The sequence below is a fragment of the Leptodactylus fuscus genome, chromosome 2 (assembly GCF_031893055.1).
Source record: "Leptodactylus fuscus isolate aLepFus1 chromosome 2, aLepFus1.hap2, whole genome shotgun sequence".
NCBI lineage: Eukaryota > Metazoa > Chordata > Amphibia > Anura > Leptodactylidae > Leptodactylus > Leptodactylus fuscus.
This window is the reverse complement of record NC_134266.1, coordinates 204,314,327-204,333,477: the sequence shown is the minus strand read 5'-3', so window position 1 is coordinate 204,333,477 and position 19,151 is coordinate 204,314,327.

Below are 19,151 nucleotides of genomic sequence, written 5' to 3'. Positions count from 1 at the left end.
ATAGGGTCTGTTGAGCTTCCACCGAGTTTCCACCAGAAAAAATGCATTTTTCAAGCACAATGGGGGAGGGACACCAAACACTGGTGTGAATCCACCCTTATCTTTATTGCTATAAGGCCATTATACCTTAGTGTTTGCCCAAGTGACAATTTTTTAAATACATTTTTTAACATTTTAACATCATTTTTTAACATTTTTCACGTAACAAGTAACTGCTAAGTGTGCTTAATTTAAAAAAAAAAAAAATCTGCTAAAAGACAGAGTAGCAAAGCATGGGGTAAAGTAAAAGTAAACATTCAAGCCACATCATCCTCCTGTAAGAATATGGGTAGCTGTAGTGCAAGTAGCACCAGAAACAGCATTGCCAGCACCAGACAGGCAGAAGTGTTTTACAAGTGTTCCATAAATTAGCCCATGTTGGGGAACTGCATGTCCACCAAGATTGGTGTTATTCTGATAAATATTTGTGGAAGCAAATCTAGTTAGAAAAATGAAGAAGTGGCTTTAAAAAAAAACTGCCAAAATTGTATGGGTCTCCTAAAGATACCTGCACTATACAACCTGCCGCTTCAGTTATACAGGTGACATGAAACTACCTTTTCATTACTGGTGGGACTCCCGGCATCTGGAATTCGAACAATCAGATAGTTATCTCCTATTCTGTGAGAAGGGTATAAACTGTATTTAACAAAACATTGCGGAAATGCAGCTTTTTTGTTGAAGATTGTTCAGCGTTTTTTTGAGCCAAAGCCAAGAATGTCTTCAAAAGGAATGGAAAGAAGGATCTACCCAATCTTGAAAGATGAGAAAAATTAAGAATCACACTTCCGCAGTTGGGTAAGGAATGGAATCTTTATAGATTCCAACTTATAGATCCAATACATCTCACGTTTACGTAAAGTCTCAAATCTATTAGAAACAGTTAGAGGAATATGGTCAATAGAGGTAGCAGTAAACACATTAAATTCTCCATTATGAACATTGGCAGCATGTCTTGATATACTGTGTTTTAGAAACCTGTTAAGAACGTTTGAGCGATGCTTGTTCAAGCATTCGCATAATGATCTTATCTTTTGGCCGACATACTGTAAGCCAAAGGTGCACTGAACTACATATATGATGTATTTTAAGGCACAATCGAGATGGTGTCTAATAGGAAATATTTCACCAGTGGAATTACTGCATACTTCTGTTTTTTGTGAAATGCTATTGTAGGATTTACATTTGCTGCTTGAGCATTTAAAACTTCCTAATTGGAGGTTAGATTGTGGTGTTTCTGGAACATCAACATTTTTACAAAGTTTGCTAGGAGGGACTTGAGGGTTCAAGCCCTTAGAAATGTAATTCCTGGATGGGGAGTTAAGATTTTTCTAAGGAATTGATCATCCAATTCCAGATGCAATTATTTATGTTTTTTCTAGTATTGTATTTGTTCTTCTGATTAACAATTTACACTTGAAAAAAGTTGCATAGATGCCCGAAAGGCGTTGTCTGTTTCTATGCATGAGTATGAGTATTTCGAATACCGTAGTATTCGATCGAATACCTACTCGATCGAGTACTACTCGCTCATCTCTAGTTCGAACATCTAACAAGAGGTTCTGGTCTATCACAACCACATCAGGTGAGCCTAGAACTATTTCTCATTGATTTTCCTTATGATTGAATTACACTATGGGGCCCTCGTTGTCCTCTCTTCTTCCATTTTTCTAAGCCATAAAAGGAATGGGAAATATCTAGGAAGTTCTTATACTTCTACTATCTGCTCAATCCACTCCTGGCTTTGGTCCAAAAAACCTCAACAAAAAAGCCATGTTTCTGCAATGTGGGGCTTCAGCCTTAAGAAGAAACCAGACTTCTATCTATCTACAGTATCTATCTATCTATCTATCTATCTATCTATCTATCTATCTATCTATCTATCTATCTATCCATCTATTTACACAAACATTTTAGATCAGCACTGTGTAATGTAATGAGCGGGTTCAATCCTCAAGGATTCAACATAAATCCCACATCCCAAATCCCACATAATCAACACAAAGTGGATTTATTCAAACCTTGACGTTTCGGCCCAATACAATGAAGACCTTTCTCAAGCTATGTACAATATATATCTACAGTACTGTTCATTCTGTGTATCTCCCCATGAAACATCCTTTTAGATACTATCACATTTATTGCAGTGTAATAAAGATTTCTAATTTAAGATTTGATCATTTATCTATTATCTAAAATCCAAGAACATAAAAGCTACAAGGGATAAATTTTCATGTGCTGATAAATGGTTGAGTAGAAAGGCAGAATTAAGTTACTGCTAATGTGCATGAGAAATATATAGTCCAATTTTCTACTTTGAATTTTATTTAAAACTTTTTAATGATTAATGAGATACTGAATTATTTTTGCTGTTTAAAGTAACACTTCTGCAATAACTGCTTAGTTCTATTTTCTGTGAGCGTTTGCTTCAATTAATAGTGACATTAATTGAGGGAAAAGTTGTGAATATTTTATACACAGCAGATAATTTTATATATATAGAGCATTTGTAGCAAATGTGATTTTCTTGTACTCCAGTAATATGTAGAAAATGATAATATGTATTCCTGCGTTCTGTAGAGTTGTTTCTTATTAGTATCTATTATACTGAAGCAGCAATCTGCACACTGCGACATTAAGGAATATTTATTATTTAATCCATTAAAAAGTACTGAGTTTTAGTTCTGGTTTTCTTTTACTTGCATCTTTATGATGATACATGACAAATTAAAAACATGGTAACTGCTTTTATCTCTTACGTTCTATTTAAAAAAAAACTCATAAAATGTGCAGGAATATTTCTAAAATCTTTAATTACCCATGTATACAGCTTATGTGTTGACAAAAACAATGGGAATCTTTGATATGGTCTGCACCTCTGATTAAAGATTCTTTCTTAATGTGAACTATCACTACTTATTTTATTCAATAAAGATATCTTACTTTGATACCTGTTAAGTTATAGTGCAAACCATGATAACATCACAACATCATTTTAGTTAAAATTACAAAGAGATTTGTAATGCTATGATAAATAATAATAATTTCACTTTTTGTAAAACATGTTTACAGGTAAAATCTGTGCAGAAGGGTGTGTGTGCTGTTTGGTAACGGCCAGAAAAATGTCTAAAGAATCAAAAAATCTCCAATATAGCCCAGCTAGAACGGCAGGAGAGATGTATATAGAGTGCATTCTGTGTTTACAGTGATTAGGGTTACTATCTATGCCAGGGTCCTCTAACTTTTTAAACAGGGGGCCAGTTCACTGTCCCTCAGGCCATTGGAGGGCCAAAATGTAGTTTAAAAACATTATTATTATTAAAAGATTATACGCTCCACAGTAGATCCCCCCACAGTATTATACACTCTACAGCAGTCCCCCCCACAGTATTATATGTTCCACAGTACGCCCCCCCCCCCCCACACACACAGTATTATATGCTCCTCAGTACACCTCCCACACTGTATTATATACTCCTCAGTATGCCCCCTCAGTACGCGGACCCCGGCCTACACTGAATGCTTTCAGCTGTATGTGCATTTGCACATATAACTGAGAGCAAAGATCGCTCTCTAAAGGGGAATCCTGTACAGGATTCCCTGTTAGTGAGGGATCCGGGCAACGGCGTGCGGGCCACATGCGGAGGGCCAGAAAAATGTCCTCGGCGGGCCTGCGGGCCGTAGTTTGAGGACCCCTCATTTATGCCATTGCAGTGCAAAAGATCATCATGTTAGCATAAAGTAGATATTTTTTTCTAAGAACTATGCTTTGTGACATTCCTTCACTATTTCTCATAGAAATGTATGAACAATTGGGTGTTACCATTCTCCTGATGAAATGTTGAGTTCCTATACAATCTGATACTAACATAAGTGATTGTATAATATTAGACTATGTATTGACTAGTTCATTGACAAAGGGAAGGGTAACATACCTTACCATTCATAAATACATACATACTTACAGGAGGAATAACACTTCTTAAAGTTGGGGCCTCAAGTGGCGTAAACGCCACAATTTGCCCGTGGCATTTTACAGTCAGGGTAAAGTGGAAGGGATTATAGTCAATCCCATGCCATCTTTACAGTAAAAACTTGGTGTGCCCAGTGTGATTTCCAAAATCAGTGTGGTTTTGGAAATTGTAGCATGTCAATTAGACCTACAGAAACGCTGGTAGTTTCCCCATAAGTATAATTGAAGCACAAAGTTCGCAGAGGAAACAATTGCGAACTTTCTGTCTAAAGCGCTGCGGGACACTCCATGGGACCTTAGCCTAAGTGTTTTACTGAGGATGCAAGAATTTCCTTTTCAGGCACTTTAAATTCCCTGATGATCAATAATAATAAAATGGCTACTGAGTTTGTCCTAGTCTATATAGCAAATCTGGATTATTATGTATAGTATCACATAAAAAACAAATAAGGAAAACAGGCAAAAGTTGCTTTGAGGGTAAAACCTGTACAGTATATTATTGAAAATTGTAGAAAGAAGTTGGACAAATTTGCTGCTATGAATCTGTTAAATAATTGTTAACATTGTGCTTATACCCCATACGTTTACACCTACATGCGTCAAATGAGCTTTATATTAAATTGTGATCTCAGACATGCTGCTTGCTACAATAAACAAAAGATTAAAAAATATTTAACAATATGACTTGGATAACTATGGATCCACCTACTTTAGATTCAACATCACAGTGTCCTCATGGAGTGCCTAAGGAACACCGACATGGACTACCCCAAACTATCCTCTCCCCATTTACCCCCTTTCCTATGTATCCAGTTTAGATTTTGTTTTTTATATTAAAAGGTATTGTCCTTACTCTGGTAAAGCAGACTTTGTGAAACAGAGTTCAAAAACTGAAATAAACATGTTTTGATGATCAATTGCCATCACCTAGTATGTACAATGAAAGTTGAGAGTGCTGGAAGTGATATACAGTAGTTCTATAACATATATATATATATATATATATATATATATATATATATATATATATATATATATCTGATGGAATTGCAGCTTAAACAATTCCCAAATAATGTAATTGCTGTTTAAGCAATTTCCAAATATACTACAGATATATAGCAAGTAGAGATGAGCGAACACTAAAATGTTCGAGGTTCGAAATTCGATTCGAACAGCCGCTCACTGTTCGAGTGTTCGAATGGGTTTCGAACCCCATTATAGTCTATGGGGAACATAAACTCGTTAAGGGGGAAACCCAAATTCGTGTCTGGAGGGTCACCAAGTCCACTATGATACCCCAGGAAATGATACCAACACCCTGGAATGACACTGGGACAGCAGGGGAAGCATGTCTGGGGGCATAAAAGTCACTTTATTTCATGGAAATCCCTGTCAGTTTGCGATTTTCGCAAGCTAACTTTTCCCCATAGAAATGCATTGGCCAGTGCTGATTGGCCAGAGTACGGAACTCGACCAATCAGCGCTGGCTCTGCTGGAGGAGGCGGAGTCTAAGATAGCTCCACACCAGTCTCCATTCAGGTCCGACCTTAGACTCCGCCTCCTCCGGCAGAGCCAGCGCTGATTGGCCGAAGGCTGGCCAATGCATTCCTATGCGAATGCAGACTTAGCAGTGCTGAGTCAGTTTTGCTCAACTACACATCTGATGCACACTCGGCACTGCTACATCAGATGTAGCAATCTGATGTAGCAGAGCCGAGGGTGCACTAGAACCCCTGTGCAAACTCAGTTCACGCTAATAGAATGCATTGGCCAGCGCTGATTGGCCAATGCATTCTATTAGCCCGATGAAGTAGAGCTGAATGTGTGTGCTAAGCACACACATTCAGCACTGCTTCATCAAACCAATACAATGCATTAGCCAGTGCTGATTGGCCAGAGTACGGAATTCGGCCAATCAGCGCTGGCCAATGCATTCTATTAGCCCGATGAAGTAGAGCTGAATGTGTGTGCTAAGCACACACATTCAGCACTGCTTCATCAAGCCAATACAATGCATTAGCCAGTGCTGATTGGCCAGAGTACGGAATTCGGCCAATCAGCGCTGGCTCTGCTGGAGGAGGCGGAGTCTAAGGTCGGACCTGAATGGAGACTGGTGTGGAGCGATCTTAGACTCCGCCTCCTCCAGCAGAGCCAGCGCTGATTGGCCGAATTCCGTACTCTGGCCAATCAGCACTGGCTAATGCATTGTATTGGCGTGATGAAGCAGTGCTGAATGTGTGTGCTTAGCACACACATTCAGCTCTACTTCATCGGGCTAATAGAATGCATTGGCCAGCGCTGATTGGCCGAATTCCGTACTCTGGCCAATCAGTGCTGGCCAATGCATTCTATTAGCTTGATGAAGCAGAGTGTGCACAAGGGTTCAAGCGCACCCTCGGCTCTGATGTAGCAGAGCCGAGGCTGCACAAGGGTTCAAGCGCACCCTCGGCTCTGATGTAGGAGAGCCGAGGGTGCACTTGAACCCTTGTGCAGCCTCGGCTCTGCTACATCAGAGCCGAGGGTGCGCTTGAACCCTTGTGCACACTCTGCTTCATCAAGCTAATAGAATGCATTGGCCAGCGCTGATTGGCCAATGTATTCTATTAGCCTGATGAAGTAGAGCTGAATGTGTGTGCTAAGCACACACATTCAGCTCTACTTCATCGGGCTAATAGAATGCATTGGCCAGCGCTGATTGGCCAGAGTACGGAACTCGACCAATCAGCGCTGGCTCTGCTGGAGGAGGCGGAGTCTAAGATCGCTCCACACCAGTCTCCATTCAGGTCCGACCTTAGACTCCGCCTCCTCCAGCAGAGCCAGCGCTGATTGGCCGAATTCCGTACTCTGGCCAATCAGCACTGGCTAATGCATTGTATTGGCGTGATGAAGCAGTGCTGAATGTGTGTGCTTAGCACACACATTCAGCTCTACTTCATCGGGCTAATAGAATGCATTGGCCAATCAGCGCTGGCCAATGCATTCTATTAGCGTGAACTGAGTTTGCACAGGGGTTCTAGTGCACCCTCGGCTCTGCTACATCAGATTGCTACATCTGATGTAGCAGAGCCGAGTGTGCATCAGATGTGTAGTTGAGCAAAACTGACTCAGCACTGCTAAGTCTCTGCATTCGCATAGGAATGCATTGGCCAGCCTTCGGCCAATCAGCGCTGGCTCTGCCGGAGGAGGCGGAGTCTAAGGTCGGACCTGAATGGAGACTGGTGTGGAGCGATCTTAGACTCCGCCTCCTCCAGCAGAGCCAGCGCTGATTGGTCGAGTTCCGTACTCTGGCCAATCAGCGCTGGCCAATGCATTCTATTAGCCCGATGAAGTAGAGCTGAATGTGTGTGCTTAGCACACACATTCAGCTCTACTTCATCAGGCTAATAGAATACATTGGCCAATCAGCGCTGGCCAATGCATTCTATTAGCTTGATGAAGCAGAGTGTGCACAAGGGTTCAAGCGCACCCTCGGCTCTCCTACATCAGAGCCGAGGGTGCGCTTGAACCCTTGTGCAGCCTCGGCTCTGCTACATCAGAGCCGAGGGTGCGCTTGAACCCTTGTGCACACTCTGCTTCATCAAGCTAATAGAATGCATTGGCCAGCACTGATTGGCCAGAGTACGGAATTCGGCCAATCAGCGCTGGCCAATGCATCCCTATGGGAAAAAGTTTATCTCACAAAAATCACAATTACACACCCGATAGAGCCCCAAAAAGTTATTTTTAATAACATTCCCCCCTAAATAAAGGTTATCCCTAGCTATCCCTGCCTGTACAGCTATCCCTGTCTCATAGTCACAAAGTTCACATTCTCATATGACCCGGATTTGAAATCCACTATTCGTCTAAAATGGAGGTCACCTGATTTCGGCAGCCAATGACTTTTTCCAATTTTTTTCAATGCCCCCAGTGTCGTAGTTCCTGTCCCACCTCCCCTGCGCTGTTATTGGTGCAAAAAAGGCGCCAGGGAAGGTGGGAGGGGAATCGAATTTTGGCGCACTTTACCACGTGGTGTTCGATTCGATTCGAACATGGCGAACACCCTGATATCCGATCGAACATGTGTTCGATAGAACACTGTTCGCTCATCTCTAATAGCAAGCAAAACAAGCTACTTACTTCTGGTTCTGGCACCATTAGGTGAGGACATGTGCAGTAGCTTCTCTTAGCACTGATCCCTTAGGGGGCGTTCACACTACTGTCGGTGTCCAACAGCTAGTGTCCGCTGTTAATGTGCATTCAAAATCTCGCACGGACATTAGCAGCGGACACTAGCTGTGTCTGTGACATTTTGCATTGATTTAAATGGACATCGGGTGCGTTCTTTTACACTCCGTGTCTGTCGCTAACTTTCCGTTCCCAAAGATGTCCGACTTTTCAAGCGGATAGCAAAAACCTACATGTTGGGTTTTGCTGTCCCCTTGAAAAGTCGGACATCTTTGGGAACGAGCAGTTAAGGACAACCATGGACAGTAAAAGAACGCACCCGATGTCCATTTACATGAATGCAAAATGTCACAGACACAGTGTTATGGTTCTGTGTGCAAATACAAAAATAATAAACGCAACAGAACCGCTAAGCCGCAGAGCACTGCGGCGAGGTCCACAGACCCAGATGGGCGGCCGTGTGCCAGTACCTGGCAGTGTGTCTGAATAGGGAGTAAAGTAAATGCACCAGTTCACTTCACTGGATGAATGCGTAAGGGCTGCAGCAGTGTGAATGGGCTGCGGCAAGGTTGTACCAGTTGACTGCACTGGGCAACCGTGTTAAACAATGGAGATTTACTCCAGTTATCCTCACTGGGTAAATAGCTTTTGCAGCTTCAGAGAAAAACAGGCTGCAAACAAGTTTACACCAGTTCACTGCACTGGGTAAATAGTTATGTGCAGCTTCAGGTGGACCAGCTGCAACAAGACTGCCAGGGGTTAACGTCACCCCTAACAGCACCACAAATGGCTCCGCACAGCTTGGAGCTATAACACACACAGACAGGGACAGATAGCCTAGCTAAAGAGACCAAGCCTGCTGCCAGTCCACCGGCTGGTACAGAGTCCACTGCACCGAGCCGTAGTGTGGAGCTGTCAGTACATTCAGGACTTATAGGTCTTGCTAACAGCACTAGATGGAACCTGCCTAGCTACTGGAAGCAGCCTGGAGCTCCTGTCATACCCTCCTGTCATACGTGTTTCTTAGATAAAGTGTGAGCACCGGGCGGGCGTCGGCTCACACTTTTTAAAGGCTAATCCCCGCCCAACAGGGGCGGTGGCATAACATCACCGAACATGCCCAGTAAGGCCAAACTGGGACTTCGCCTCAGTGCGGACCCAGAATGCCTGAGCATGCTCAGTGGGGAGAGAACGGCACTTAGCCTCTGAGCGGCTCCAAAATGCCTGATGCTGATGCATGCTCAGAGGGCCGAAAACTGGACTTAGACTCCAGACATCCTATTACACAACGCCGAGGGCGAGGTTCGGATTGGCCCGCAGGTGGCGCTGTGCGCCGTGATGGAACCCTGCGAGACCCGATCCTAACACACAGCTAGTGTCCACTGCTAATGTCCGCACAGAATTTTGAACGGACATTAGCAGCAGACACTAGCTGTCAGATGCCGACGGTAGTGTGAACGCTCCCTTAGTTATGCAGTACCATGGCACCATCCGGCAGCCCAAAAGGGACAATCGTTGAATCACAAGCTCCAAACCCAATAAACAACGCTAGCAGACTTGTAAACAGATTCATAATGTGGGCATATAGACGTGAGGCTCAACTACTCCATTTTGGCAACAAGACAGGGCACCTTCTAGCCATTTTGCAAAGGATAGACATGGTCCAAAATGGTACTTTCTGCTCATCCTCTGCGGTAATTTTATGCCTCATTATATTGCAGGGATCCCTATCCACAACTGTTGTTTTCTCATTGGCTATATCACGTGCATCTTCCCTCCTTAACTAATGAGGATCGCAAGTTCTCCAATGTCACCATAGTCAAAGAGTAGTTAACTAGGGCAATATTAGGACTTGGAGCTCATAAAGCCCCAGGGTAAAACGGCTTCACAGGGGAAATTTATAAAATTCTCAAACAACAGATATCCCCGTTCTCTACACTTCTTACCTGAAAGGCAGACCATCCCATCGGATGCCAACAAATATAATCAAATTCTGACCAAAAATAAATGGTTCTGTATTCCAATAGAGCTTCTCAGGGTGCTATCCGGAGGGCTTTTTATAGCTGTAAATCATAACAGAAAATATTCCAAGCACTCCATTCACAGGATAAGCATGAAGGGTTATTATACAGTGTGAAGAAAACCAGATCCAGGTGGCAAAAATAGTTAGAGAGAATTAGAGCATGTAGACACAAGGTCATATAAAGTCCGAGATGTTTTCGGGTGACAGACTTCACCCCCTTCAGTGGGAGAAATTGTATTGTATTATACATATATATAGAGAGAGGAAGTGCAGAGTTCCACAATTGGATAAGGTTAAAATTCTTGAAGTTGATTCATGGACCTATAGATGAATTTAATATCCTGCCGAATTCAGTCAGGTTGGAACCTCTTGCTCAACCCATTCCTGGCTTTGGCTCAATAAACCACAACAAACTCAAAAAAAAAAAAAAAAAAAAAAAAGTTATCTTTCTGCTATGGGGAGATAAAGGAAGATTTTCTTACAAAATCTATTAAAATATTGTCTTGTATTGTAATATCCATACCCATGACCTGCAAAGCAATATCTCAAGACATATCCTATCACTATAGTAGATCTAATTTGTTAGTATAAAATTAATACAATGGTTACGCATACAAAAACTTCTAAAATAGACAAATTCCATTTATAAAAAGAAAATAATTATTTGAAACACTAATGAGCAATCTAACATAAGCAAGAAAAAAAAAAGAAATGAAAAGTCAAAGATTGATGTGGAGCCACCAGTAATTAGAATGTCATGGGTCAATCAGGCAAATAAAATTTCAATCTGCTTCAAATGCATAGTAATAAAACATCTATCATCTGGGAAACAAATTAGCATTGTTGCATATGGATACATTCCAAGTTATCTTGTCCTTGGCATGTTTATGTTTATTGCTCAAACTTTGTAAGGTTTTATTTCGGTAGAATTTGTGTATTCAGTAACCACTTTAGCCTTTGCTATAAGCTCTATCAAAGCATGCAATGGAGTGCAAAAGTAAATTTGGTAAGATTAGTTAATTGCTTTGGATTGTGGTTTTATCATTTAGGCTAAGACCCCAGATTGTGGAAATGCACCTTTTTTTGTTGCAGATTTTGTTGCAGTTTTTTTGAGCCAAAGTCAGTGTAACCCCTCGTTCACATCTGCATTGGTATTCCGTCCGGGGGAGTCCGCATGTTCTTAATATTGAAAACAAAGTGAATTGTGCCCCATCCCTAATAGAGAGCAAACATAGGGAGATTGAGATTAAAGACATGAGACAAATGGTTTAGGTGAAAATGTTCCAAGAAGTTGAGAAGGAGAAAGTAGTGTAAACTGTGAGTATGGCTGTTATCTACTGACAAACCTGTGTGGGATCAGTGTTACCCCTCATTCACATCTACATTGGTATTCCATCCGGGGGAGTCCCCATGAGGACCCCTAAATGGAATAGCAAACGCAATTTCAAGCACTGTGCAGTAAAAGCCTATACTCGGGTCCGTGTGCTTGCCGCATGCTGCCCGCACGAATCATGCAGACAAGAAAGTTGAATGTGAACTACTTTCCTGTAAATATGTTCTGTGTGGAGATCTGGCGGCAAGCACACATACCCCATTATAGTCTATGAAGATTCGTGTGCTTTTACTGCTCAGCGCTTGCAATTGCGTTTGATATTCTGTTCCGAGGGGTCCCCATGAGGACTCCCTCAGATGGAATACCAAAGCAGATGCGGACGAGGCGTAAGGAAATTGCGATAGGAGCGATTACCCAATAGCTGCTGGTGAACCCTGGGGGAAGGGGTACGAAAAGACAGTGAGCCCTAAGCTGAACCCACCACTGCCCCTACCTGCTTGCTTCACTGCTATAGGCAGCAGAGGTCAACGAGTCGACAAGCCCTTCCTATATATAAGTGACAACACATAACGCAGACAAGACAAGCAACAATAAAGGGAGGTCAGCTAGCCATGGGTATGATAAGGGCTCATTCATATCTGTGCCCAGAACTCCATTCTGAAGGTTTCTGTTTCCTGCACAAAACAGGGCAGGAGATGGAGACCTGCAGGCATCTTTCAAACCCATTCATTTGAATTGGTTTGAAAAGTGTCCGGCCGTGAGCGCCTGTGAGCGTTTTATGCTCTCCGTGGCGAAACCGTTTTCATTAACCGGACACAGAGTCGGACATGCAGTCTGTGTCCGGTTTAAAAAAAACCCGGTTTTGCCGCGGAGAGCATAAAATGCTCACCAGTGCTCACGGCCAGACTGGGCATGACAGGTTTCCGTCTTCTGCATGCTGGTGTGAACTCAGCATCACAGTCAAGCAAAGCAGTGCAAAATCGTAATCCAAGAGAATAGTCACAAGGGAAGCCAAGGGTTAGAGATCAGTAATACAATAGTAGCAGAAAGAGGATCTCAGCAGGGACAAAGTCTAAGGTCAGATTCACAATAGCCAGCAAGCTTGTGTGGGCTTATGGCCTGTATATAGAAAGCTCAAGACCCGCCCTAGGCTTGATTGAAAGATAGTCTGTCAATCACACAGGCAAGGCTAGAATTAACCATTTGATGAACAGAAGGGAAACAAGGTGTGGTGGAAGATGGGTGTGGTGGAAATTCAATTACAGAGATAGAGCAGTGTTCACACAGTGCAACGAAAACCACTAAGCAAAGAATCAAACTGAAAACGCCTGCTGTGCCACAGCGTGCAAGCAGAGTGTGGCACAGAGTCCCGGACAGGCAGAGATGTTACAGTCAGGAGTGAATTGAGCAGAAGGGGGAAGCATGAGTACTTCCTATATTTTTTCCATTCCTTTTATAGTCATACTTGCTCTGTGGAACATCTTTTATTTGAACTGTTTCCCTTAGAAATAAATATCTAAATTTACAACTGGATGTTGACAATGTCAGGTTATGATAAATAGCTCCCACCGATCCCTGATCATCAAGGCTGTCTGGGAATAGCTGAAGAGACGGGGGGGATATGAGCAAGTCTACATTCACAAAAGATCTGTATTTAGCTTTCCAAGATGTTTGGAACAACCTCTGTGCTGAGTTCCTTCAAAACTTATGTGCAAGTCTACCTAGAAAAGATTGTGTCTTGGAGTCACAAGATGGTCATACCTAATATTGATTGGATTTATATTATTTTTTGCTTATTTAATTAAATTAAAAAGTGAATTATTAGCACTTCTACAGTATTTTTGGAAACATTCTTACTTTGCATCATTTTATTCATAGCTGCCTAAAAATTTAGCACCAAACTGTGAAGGAAATTATCTAAACGTATGTAATCTAGTATTATTTCTTTCTCTAAATTCTCATATAGTAGTTTTTCAAACATATAGGATATGTTGTCTCTAAGCAGTTACAATCTGAAAACTTAGGTTAGTTCCTCTGATATACTATAATGCTATAATAATGATTAAATGTGTACTCCATGGGAAACTAAAGCAACAACATGTCTTAATAACCTCTATGACCAAATTACATAGTAAATAGATCTAGAAGAACATGAGCATATGGGGTGTAGTACTGATGACTGACATTTCGAGATAAAAATCACAATTTAATCTTCCTTAACACATTTTTTCTTCATTATTCCTTGTATGTGCCCTTCTGAGCTGTAGTTTGCAAAGCTGGAAACATCTGGCACTGTAAAATTAAGAAAATAGTTTAGCGATGTCTTACAGAGCTTTGTAAAAGTTACACATACATGGTAGCAGAACGTAATAAAGTCACCTGAAAGATACTAATAGTATAAAATGCCCATTTTAAAATATAATTTTTTTTTCAATAGTGTTTCTGATAAGGATTTATTATAAATAAATCATCTTTCTAAAATGTTGCAGTAATATACTGTGTACAGATAACCCATAACATTTATCCTTTTTACTGCCAGGGGTTTTGGACATTTTGTATCTCTGGTAGCCAGCACAATTTTCTCACTTTGACATGTACAGATGTGACCCTTGCCATCTTGTCTGCAGGCATCTTATTTGTGTAAAACGGCATGCCAGCAGTGCAATTCCTTCTCCCAGAAGACACCTATTCTTTCAATAGCAGTCTATGAGTGAGGAAGTTAGAAGGAGGAGATGGCTAGCAGCATAAGCCACTGTCTTCTTGTTCAGCACATAATATCATAAACCAGGACTATGTGATTTAAATCTAGTGGTCTTGTTTTCTAGTTGCCTATGACTATGCTGTTACCACTAACATAAACATGAGCATGCACTCTGTATAATGTCCTCCCTCAGTTTAGTATATCAATGTTTGTTCACTTTCTATGCAACCCCCCCCATATTTTTTAAAGTCAAATTTGATCAATTTTGTGCACATCAGCTTGGCAGCTTAGGAGAATTACAGCTATTGAATTTTTGTGCAAAAACACAAAAAAATCTTCAATACCCATGTTGCAGATTTTATGACCCTGAAATTCTGCTGTGCAAAGCTAGATGAATTCTGCCTGAGTCTTATCATCAAGTCTAAAACATCTAGTGAAGCCAAGAAGGAACAGGAAAATAGAGTTGTCCACTAGCAGCATAATTCTGCTCTGGTTAGAGGCAAACTTTTTCCACAGCCTGCAATGATATTTGTGGATATAGTGTGGAAACCTTAATTTGGTACTTGTGCTCGAAAAGACTCCCAAACCTCCCGGTATAGGTCAAATACAGATCAAAGACAAAAAGTGGGTCAACCAGCATCCATAGTACTAGTAATGTTCAATTAAAACATCTCTTTAATGAAAAAAAATAATTAAAAAATTCCAAAGCACTAGAAACCAGTAAAACAATTTTGAAACAAACATAGCACTTACAGCATGATGAAAACGTGTACAGTGGACAATAGATATAGGTATATGGATTACTTCAGTGCTTCAACTTTTGTGTGCATTTAGTAATTTGTTGTAAATCTGACAAAGTAAATCTATTTTCTTCTTGAATTAAAAGGCATCAAGTAATATGCACATCAGTATGAAGGTTAAAATCATATATAATATGCTCAACAAAATTCCCTCGATATCCTAACTCAACAAGTTATTTCAGAATCTGACTGTTTTTGTACTGAAGATAAAAATAAAAAGCACCCCCAGAGGCTTTCATTTTGTTAACCAAGATCAAAATGTCTCGCAGCTATTATGACAGGTCATTGAACAGGCATATTTGTCATCAAGTCTCATCCAGATGAAACTCCACCAGCATTTCAGAATGATAAACTATTTCATGGAGTGGATGGAAAACAAAGCATTTTTTAATTTATATATAGAACTTTTTCCATATCTTATTTGAATTGTTCTTCATTACTTCCAAGCCTTGCTAATGCAATACAAATTCAGAGCAGTTTGTGATATTTTATTTGATCTACGTTTTTTTTTTTGTTTTTTTTTAAAGATCAGGATTTATATCATATGCAGGAACAATTTTATTGCAAATTTTTGGAAACAGTTTTCCTTTATTGACTGGTTAAGTCTATTTATGTGTAACAAGACAGATATAGATAGGCAGTTCATGATATTCTATCTTAAGATCCCTATTCTATATGTATGGCTACTCAATGTTTTGTGTCTTGTAGCCTTTCATCGTGTTATACTATGTCGGTTCCACCATCTTACATATTAAGGATTTCTATCTCTTATGGACCCCACTGTTTAGCACTAAAACGCTTCTTTCTGAAAATGTCTTTGTTATCTCAATAGATTAATGTTGGCTTTGTTGCAGGCTTTGTTACCCCCTGGTTGCCTCCATTATATGAATTTTATATTTGCCATCTTTTATATGCCATAACACTGTGAGGCATGCTGCGCACTATAATGTAAATTGTTGTTAGATTAGTTAAGAAGTGTGGTGCCATTTTATAAACTGTGCTACATACATTAAAACAAATTATACTACTGGGTACTGTGCATTACATCCACACTAGCTACTGTATTAATATTACTGCAATGTATGTATAAAAGCGGCTCGTTTTAGTTATATGACTAGATACAGCACTCAGTAAATGGAATGTGTGACATAGAAGATGCAGACCAATCTGCAGGGAACATGTTATAGAGAAGGAGGAGCTGAACAGATTGTTATATTGATTTTTGGGGTTCAGTATAACCTGTCCTTTATCCATTGAAATATCTGCTCTTTTGAAGCTGAGCAATCAAGGAGGTGATCCCATCAGTAACAAGGAGGTGGTTTTATACTGTATGAGAGGTCATAGAGGAGACACTGTCAATCATTGATGGGACCACTTCTTTGAATTCTCAGCATTGATAGAACAGGGGTTTCATTCATTAAGAACAGGTTATTCTGAAACTTTTCCTACAAACCTGTATATCAATCTTCTCAGCTCCTCCTAATCTATAATAGGTTACTTATATATTGACTACATTTTTCTAGATACAGGTTTCCTTAATACAGTTTACCTCTATCAAACTTGAGAACTGACTTGTGATTGACAAGTTAATGATGTATAACTAATAGAGATGAGCGAACACTAAAATGTTCGAGGTTCGAAATTCGATTCGAACAGCCGCTCAATGTTCGTGTGTTCGAACGGGTTTCGAACCCCATTATAGTCTATGGGGAACAGATACTCGTTAAGGGGGAAACCCAAATCCGTGTCTGGAGGGTCACCAAGTCCACTATGACACCCCAGGAAATGATGCCAACACCTCTGGAATGACACTGGGACAGCAGGGGAAGCATGTCTGGGGGCATCTAACACACCAAAGACCCTCTATTACCCCAACATCACAGCCTAACAACTACACACTTTACACACTCAATACCACCTCTCTGACAGTAGGAAAACACCTTGAAACATGTGTATTTGGCACTTGCAGTGAGGAGAGCTTGTCACCAGCAGTGAATTTGGCCCTTGTAGTAAGTTGAGGTTGGCACCAACATTTGTTTTGAAAATCAGGGTGGATTGAGCCTCTAACCAGCAGAGTTTGGGCAAATTCATGGTGGAGGGAGCCTCTAAAAACCCCAGTTTGGACAAATTCATGGTGGAGGGAGCCTCTAACCAGCCCAGTTTGGGCAAATTCATGGTGGAGGGAGCCTCTAAAAAACCCAGTTTGGACCAATTCATGGTGGAGGGAGCCTCTAACCAGCCCAGTTTGGGCAAATTCATGGTGGAGGGAGCCTCTAACCAGCCCAGTTTGGACCAATTAATGGTGGAGGGAGCCTCTAACCAGCCCAGTTTGGACCAATTAATGGTGGAGGGAGCCTCTAACCACCCCAGTTTGGACCAATTCATGGTGGAGGGAGCCTCTAAACAGCCCAGGTTGGGCAAATTCATGGTGGAGGGAGCCTCTAAAAAACCCAGTTTGGACCAATTCATGGTGGAGGGAGCCTCTAACCAGCCCAGTTTGGACCAATTAATGGTGGAGGGAGCCTCTAAACAGCCAAGTTTGGACCAATTCATGGTGGAGGGAGCCTCTAAAAACCCCAGTTTGGACCAATTCATGGTGGAGGGAGCCTCTAACCAGCCCAGTTTGGGCAAATTCATGGTGGAGGGAGCCTCTAAACAGCCCAGTTTGGGCAAATTCATGGTGGAGGGAGCCTCTAACCAGCCCAGTTTGGACCAATTAATGGTGGAGGGAGCCTCTAACCAGCCCAGTTTGGACCAATTAATGGTGGAGGGAGCCTCTAACCACCCCAGTTTGGACCAATTAATGGTGGAGGGAGCCTCTAACCACCCCAGTTTGGACCAATTCATGGTGGAGGGAGCCTCTAACCAGCCCAGTTTGGACCAATTCATGGTGGAGGGAGCCTCTAAAAAACCCAGTTTGGACCAATTCATGGTGGAGGGAGCCTCTAAACAGCCCAGTTTGGGCAAATTCATGGTGGAGGGAGCCTCTAAAAAACCCAGTTTGGACCAATTCATGGTGGAGGGAGCCTCTAACCAGCCCAGTTTGGACCAATTAATGGTGGAGGGAGCCTCTAAAAAACCCAGTTTGGACCAATTCATGGTGGAGGGAGCCTCTAAACAGCCCAGTTTGGGCAAATTCATGGTGGAGGGAGCCTCTAAAAAACCCAGTTTGGACCAATTCATGGTGGAGGGAGCCTCTAACCAGCCCAGTTTGGACCAATTAATGGTGGAGGGAGCCTCTAAACAGCCAAGTTTGGACCAATTCATGGTGGAGGGAGCCTCTAAAAACCCCAGTTTGGACCAATTCATGGTGGAGGGAGCCTCTAACCAGCCCAGTTTGGACCAATTAATGGTGGAGGGAGCCTCTAACCAGCCCAGTTTGGACCAATTAATGGTGGAGGGAGCCTCTAACCAGCCCAGTTTGGACCAATTAATGGTGGAGGGAGCCTCTAAACAGCCAAGTTTGGACCAATTCATGGTGGAGGGAGCCTCTAAAAACCCCAGTTTGGACCAATTCATGGTGGAGGGAGCCTCTAACCAGCCCAGTTTGGGCAAATTCATGGTGGAGGGAGCCTCTAAACAGCCCAGTTTGGGCAAATTCATGGTGGAGGGAGCCTCTAACCAGCCCAGTTTGGACCAATTAATGGTGGAGGGAGCCTCTAACCAGCCCAGTTTGGACCAATTAATGGTGGAGGGAGCCTCTAACCAGCCCAGTTTGGACCAATTAATGGTGGAGGGAGCCTCTAACCACCCCAGTTTGGATCAATTCATGGTGGAGGAAGCCTCTAACCAGCCCAGTTTGGACCAATTCATGGTGGAGGGAGCCTCTAAAAAACCCAGTTTGGACCAATTCATGGTGGAGGGAGCCTCTAAACAGCCCAGTTTGGGCAAATTCATGGTGGAGGGAGCCTCTAAACAGCCCAGTTTGGGCAAATTCATGGTGGAGGGAGCCTCTAACCAGCCCAGTTTGGACCAATTAATGGTGGAGGGAACCTCTAACCAGCCCAGTTTGGACCAATTCATGGTGGAGGGAGCCTCTAAACAGCCCAGTTTTGGCAAATTCATGGTGGAAGGAGCCTCTAACCAGCAGAGTTGTGGGAAAGCAGGGTGGAGGG